The sequence below is a fragment of the Triticum aestivum genome, chromosome 5A (genome assembly GCF_018294505.1).
Source record: "Triticum aestivum cultivar Chinese Spring chromosome 5A, IWGSC CS RefSeq v2.1, whole genome shotgun sequence".
Lineage (NCBI taxonomy): Eukaryota > Viridiplantae > Streptophyta > Magnoliopsida > Poales > Poaceae > Triticum > Triticum aestivum.
Genome location: NC_057806.1, coordinates 14720771 through 14728301, shown reverse-complemented (window position 1 = coordinate 14728301; position 7531 = coordinate 14720771).

Genomic DNA, 7531 nt, shown 5'->3' with positions numbered 1-7531 from the left:
ATGAAATGAAGAGAGGAGGAGAGGACCAGCCATATATACGGCATACTAATGGCGCACCGCGGGCGGGTGCGCCATTAGTAAATTTTTTTATTTTTTTGATTTATTTTGAATTTTGAAGGCGGGAAGATACTAATGGCGCACCATGGTCAGGTGCGCCATTAGTAATTTTTTTTATTTTTTTTGACTTATTTTGAATTTTGAAGGAGGGAAGATACTAATGGCGCACCATGGGCAGGTGCGCCATTAGTAAGTTTGAATTTTTTTGATTTTTTTGCCTCTCTAGATCTTAAAAGCCCCGTATCTTTTTTTCTGTTAGGTTTTTGAGGATTTTGAAAATGTTTAACGGGGTTCCCCCCGTTATATTTGGATGTAACTTTTCGAGTAGATGATTTTTCATATAAAAAACTTTTTCATCCGAGTTAGTATGCAAAAGTTATGCCCATTTTTACAAATTCTCGCGAGATTTTGCAAATGAAGTCAAAATTCATATTTGCAAATTTTCCCAACAACTAGGCCACATATCACATGGCAAACTTATTTTATTTTATTTTTTTGACATTTTTATCATTTTGTTTTATTTTTTTTTTAAACTGAAAAGGCGATCCACAGGGGGGGGGTGCATTCGGTGGAAGTGGTGGCCAAGGTTACTAATGGCGCACCGTGGCATGGTGCACCATTACTAGTTTAACTAGTAATGGCGCACCACACCCACGGTGCGCCATTAGTATGTTTGGACAGGCGCACTATTTCAAAAAAAAAATTGGTACTAATGGCGCACCGTAGGCAGGGTGCGCCATTAGTAGTTTCAACACTAATGGCGCATCAGAAGGTGGTGCGCCATTAGTATATACTAATGGCGCACCACATGTCTGGTGCGCCATTAGTGCCATTTCCATCTATAGCCCTTTTCCTAGTAGTGACTAGATCATACTAAGAACTTTTATCCTACTAGATCAAGATATTACCAAAAGGATCGAACTAAGAAAAATGGTAAATATAAAAGTGATGGTGATACGATACCGGGGCACTCCCCCAAGCTTGGCAGTTGCCAAGTGGAGTGCCCATACCCATGTGATTATGTCTCTTTTTTCGGGGATGGTGATGTGATGTTCTTGGCGATGATGCCCCTCAAGGTACGATTCTCCTCCTCAAGCTTGATGACTTGCTGCTTGAGGTCCATTATTTCCTTTCGGAGTTTTCCTGTAATAGGCAAAGCTCTCTGCACCCAAGGGTGCTGCATAGCTGCAGGAGAACCAGTGACACTCTTTTTCATATTCTCATAATAAAGAAATATAACATTGAAAGGGATAACCGAGTTTGGAATAGCTGAGCTCTGCAGTTCTCCCATTATGAATCCAGCTTGGAGGCAGGAAGTGGCTTCTTGATCCTCTTCCATGGCATCTATCCTCTTCAAATCAGCCTCCATCTCTTCCTCTGTTGCTGGCCCAAAGGGATCAACATAATCGTCTGTCGTTGATCTCGGTGCCGGATGAGACACCCGGCTCTCCCCGACTGACTCTTGCGAAGACATCCTGCTCTAATCTGCAGCAACAACATCTCAAAACACAAACATGAGATAATTGCGTGATACGGAAGTCAAAACCGCCGGGAGATTATATAATGAATTTTTACCAACCAAAATACGTGTCATGTAAGAAAGCGGAGTCCAGAGAGCACACGAGGTGCCCACGAGGTAGGGGGGCGCCCCCTGGGGGGTAGGGCGCACCCTCCACCCTCGTCGAGCCCTCGTGTCCTTTCCGGACTGCTGCTTATTTTTCTATTTTTCTAAATATTCCAAAATGGAGAAATATTGGCTTAAAAACTATTTTGGAGTCGGTTTACTTACCGTACCACATACCTATTCCTTTTCGGAGTCTGAAACATTCTGGAAAGTGTCCCTTATGTATTCCTCTGGGGTTACGGTTTCAATAACATTTGTTTCAACATTTATAGGATTACTTGAGATATAGTCTTTTATTCTTTGACCGTTCACCACCTTCGGATTTGTGCCTTCGAAGTTGTTGATTTTTATGGCACCGGAACGGTAGACCTCCTCGATAACGTAAGGACCCTCCCATTTAAAGAGAAGTTTTCCTGCAAAAAATCTTAAACGAGAGTTGTATAGCAATACATAATCACCTACGTTAAACTCACACTTTTGTATCCTTTTATCATGCCACCTTTTAACTTTTTCTTTAAACAACTTGGCATTTTCGTAGGCCTGGGTTCTCCATTCATCAAGTGAGCTAATATCAAATAACCTATTCTCACCGGCAAGTTTAAAATCATAATTAAGTTCTTTAATAGCCCAATAAGCCTTGTGTTCTAGTTCGAGAGGTAAGTATCATACTTTTCCATAGACCATTTTATACGGAGACATACCCATAGGATTTTTATATGCAGTTCTATAGGCCCATAATGCATCATCTAGTTTCTTGGACCAATTCTTTCTGTACCTATTAATAGTCTTTTGAAAAATTAATTTGAGTTCTCTATTACTCAATTCTACTTGACCACTAGACTAAGGGTGATAAGGAGATGCAATTCTATGATTAACATCATATTTAGCAAGCATTTTATGGAAAGCACCATGAATAAAATGTGAGCCACCATCAGTCATTAAATATCTAGGGACTCCAAAACTTGGAAAAATAACTTCTTTAAGCATTTTAATAGAAGTGTTATGATAAGAACTACTAGTTGGAATAGCATCTACCCACTTAGTAACGTAATCAACATCAACTAAAATATGTGTATAACCATTAGAGGAAGGAAAAGGTCCCATATAGTCAAAGCCCCAAACATCAAATGATTCAATAACAAGTGAATAATTCATAGGCATTTCTTGACGTCTACTAATATTACCAATTCTTTGACATTCATCACAAGATAAGACAAACTTACGGGCATCCTTGAAGAGAGTAGGCCAATAAAAACCAGATTGCAGTACCTTACGTGCAGTTCTATCTCCAGCATGGTGTCCTCCATAAGCTTCGGAGTGACACTTGCGTAGGATCTGTTCATGTTCATGCTCAGGTACACAACGTCTAATAACACCATCTACTTCTTTATAAAGATGTGGGTCATCCAAAAAGTAATGCCTCAAATCATAGGATAACTTTTTCTTTTGCTGGTATGTGAAACTAGGTGGTATAAACTTAGCAACAACGTAATTAGCATAATCAGCATACCATGGAGCATTATGAGAAGTATTTATGACATTTAATTTCTCATCAGGAAAGCTATCATCAATAGGTAGTGGGTCATCAAGCACATTTTCTAACCTAGACAAGTTGTCTGCAACGGGGTTCTCAGCACCATTTATATCAACAATATGTAAATCAAATTCTTGTAGCAAGAGAACCCATCTAATAAGTCTAGGTTTATCATCTTTCTTTTCCATAAGATATTTAATAGCAGCATGATCAGTGTGAATAGTTACTTTAGAATCAACAATATAAGGTCTAAACTTATCACACGCAAATACAACTGCTAAGAATTCCTTTTCAGTAGTACCATAATTTCTTTGAGCATTGTCTAGAGTTTTACTAGCATATTGAATAACATTTAGTTTCTTATCAACTCTTTGTCCTAGAACAGCACCTACAACACAATCACTAGCATCGCACATAATTTCAAAGGGTAAATTCCAATCAGGTGGCTGAACAATAGGTGCAGAGATCAATGCTTTCTTAAGTATTTCAAATGCTTCTACACAATCATCATCAAAGACAAATGGTATATCTTTTTGTAATAAATTAGTCAGAGGCCGATAGATTTTTGAGAAGTCCTTGATGAACCTCCTATAAAAACCGGCATGACCAAGGAAACTTCTTATACCATTGATGTCCTTGGGACATGGCATCTTTTCAATAACATCAACCTGGGCTTTATCAACTTCAATACCTCTTTCTGAAACTTTATGCCCCAAGACAATACCTTCATTAACCATAAAGTGGAACTTTTCCCAATTCAAGACAAGATTAGTTTCTTCACATCTCTGCAAAACTCGATCAAGGTTGCTCAAGCAATCATCAAAAGAAGATCCATAGACGGAAAAGTCGTCCATGAAAACCTCACAAATCTTTTCACAAAAGTCAGAGAATATAGCCATCATGCATCTTTGAAAGTTAGCAGGTACATTACATAAACCAAAAGGCATACGTGTATAAGCAAAAGTACCAAAAGGGCATGTAAAAGTAGTCTTTGATTGATCTTTGGCTGACACAGGTATTTGAGAGAAACCAGAATAACCATCTAGAAAGCAAAAATGTGTATGTTTGGATAATATTTCTAGCATTTGATCGATAAAAGGTAAGGGGTAATGATCTTTTTTAGTAGCCTTATTTAATTTGCGGAAATCAATTAACATCCTATAACCAGTAGTAATTCTTTGAGGAATCAATTCATCTTTATCATTAGGAACAACAGTAATACCTCCCTTCTTAGGGACACAATGGACATGACTTACCCACTTACTATCAGCAACGGGATAAAATCATACCTGCCTCAAGGAGATTTAGTATCTCCTTCCTTACCACTTCTTTCATTTTAGGATTCAGACGGCATTCATGATCACGAACTGGTTTAGCATCTTCTTCCAAATTAATTTTATGTTGACATAGAGTGGGACTAATGCCCTTAAGATCATCAAGAGTATACCCAATAGCAACATGGTGCTTCTTGAGAGTTTTCAATAATCTCTCTTCTTCATGTTCTAAAAGGTTAGCACTAATAATAATAGGGATATCCTTTTCTCATCAAGATAAGCATATTTAAGAGTATCAGGTAACGGTTTAAGCTCAAACACGGGATCACCCTTGGGTGGAGGAGGATCCCCTAGGATTTCAACAGGTAAATTGTTTTTCAGAATAGGTTCCTGTTTAAAGAATACTTCATCTAATTCCCTTCTTTCATTCATAAACACATCATTTCATGGTCTAGCAAATATTGTTCTAAAGGATCACTAGGAGGTACGACAATAGAAGCAAGACCAATAATTTCATCCTTACTAGGTAATTCTTCTTCACGATGTTGTCTACTAAATTTAAAAAAATTAAATTCATGAGTCATATCATCTAAACCGACAGTAACAACATCCCTTTTGCAATCTATGGTAGCATTAACAGTATTTAAGAAGGGTCTACCAAATATAATGGGACAAAAACTATCTTGTGGGGAACCAAGAACAAGAAAATCAGCAGGATATTTAGTTTTCCCACACAAGACTTCAACATCTCTAACAATTCCCATTCGTGAAATAGTATCTCTATTAGCAAGTTTAATTGTAACGTCAATATCTTCCATCTCAGCAGGTGCAATATCATGCATAACTTCTTGGTATAAAGAATAAGGTATTGCACTAGAACTAGCACCCATATCACATAAGCCATGATAACAATGATCTCCTATTTTAACAGAAATAACAGGCATGCCTACCACATGTCTAGGTTTATCTGTATCACAGGGTTTAGCAATTCTAGCAGTTTCATTACAGAAATAAATAACATGCCCATCTATATTATCAGACAAGAGATCTTTAACAATAGCAATATTAGGTTCAACTTTAACTTTCTCAGGAGGTGTATATGTTTTAATATTGCTTTTACAAACCACATTTAAAGCTTTAGCATGATCCTTTATCCTAACAGGGAAAGGTGGTTTCTCAACATAAGAAGTAGGAACAATAGGATCATTATAAGTAATAGTCTTTTCTTCAACTTTAATAGGTGCAGCTACTTTTACTTCTATGGGAGGATGATATTTAAACCACTTCTCCTTGGGGAGATCAACATAAGCAGCAAAAGATTCACAGAAAGAAGCTACTATCTCAGAGTCAAGTCCATATTTAGTGCTAAATTTACAAAAAAATTCGGTATCCATAAAAGATTTAACACAATCAAAACTAGGTGTCATACCTGACTCCTTACCATTGTCGAGGTCCCAATGTTCGGAGTTGCATTTAATTCTTTCCAATAAATCCTATTTAAATTCAATAGTCTTCATCATAAAAGAGCCAGCACAAGAAGCATCAAGCATGGTGCGATTATTACCAGAAAGCCGAGCATAAAATTTTTGAATAATCATTTCTCTTTAGAGCTCATGATTGGGGCATGAATATAACATTGATTTAAGCCTCCCCCAAGCTTGAGCGATGCTTTCTCCTTCGCGAGGCCAAAAATTATATATATAATTGCGATCACGATGAACAAGATGCATAGGATAAAACTTTTGATGAAATTCCAATTTCAATCGTTTGTAGTTCCAAAATTCCATATCATCACATAGCCTATACCCTGTTGATGCATCTCCCCTCAAAGATAAAGGGAAGACCTTCTTCTTAACAACATCTCCGGGTACACCTGCAAGCTTAAATAATCCACAAACTTCATCCACATATATTAGATGCTCATCAGGATGTTTTGTTCCATCTTCTAAAAAAGGATTAGCTAGCAGTTTTTCTACCATATCCAAAGGAATTTCAAAGCAAGCATTTTCATTTTCAGTAGGTTCGGTAGGTTGAGGAGCAACTCTTTGCTCTACTGGTGGGGGTGAAGAGACCCCGAACAAGCCCCTCAGAGGATTACTTTCCATAGTAACAAGTGACAGTAAATTTCAGCACACTATATAAATTTTTCCTTACCAAATTCCACCTACCAAAGGCGCTTCACTCCCCGGCAACGGCGCTAGAAAAGAGTCTTGATGACCCACAAGTATAGGGGATCTATCGTAGTCCTTTCGATAAGTAAGAGTGTCGAACCCAATGAGGAGCAGAAGGAAATGATAAGCTGTTTCCAGCAAGATATTCTCTGCAAGTACTGAAATAAGTGGTAACCGATAGTTTTTTGATAAGATAATTTGTAACGAGCAACAAGTAACAAATGTAAATAAGGTGCAGCAAGGTGGCCCAATCCTTTTTGTAGCAAAGGACAAGCCTGGACAAACTCTTATATGATGTAAAGCGCTCCCGAGGACACATGAGAATATCGTCAAGCTAGTTTTCATCACGTTCATATGATTCGCGTAAGGTACTTTGATAATTTGGTATGTGGGTGGACCGGTGCTTGGGTGCTGCCCTTACTTGGACAGGCATCCCACTTATGACCTCTATTGCAAGCATCCGCAAATACAACAAAAGTATTAAGGTATACCTAACCATAGCATGAAACATATGGATTCAAATCAGCCCCTTACGAAGCAACGCATAAACTAGGGTTTAAGCTTCTGTCACTCTAGCAACCCATCATCTACTTATTACTTCCCAATGCCTTCCTCTAGGCCCAAATAATGGTGAAGTGTCATGTAGTCAACGTTCACATAAAACCACTAGAGGAGAGACAACATACATCTCATCAAAATATCGAACGAATACCAAATTCAGATGACTACTAATAGCAAGACTTCTCTCATGTCCTCAGGAACAAAAGTAACTACTCACAAAGCATAAACATGTTCATAATCAGAGGGGTATTAATGTGCATATAGTATCTGAACATATGATCTTCCACCAATTAAACCAACTAGCATCAAC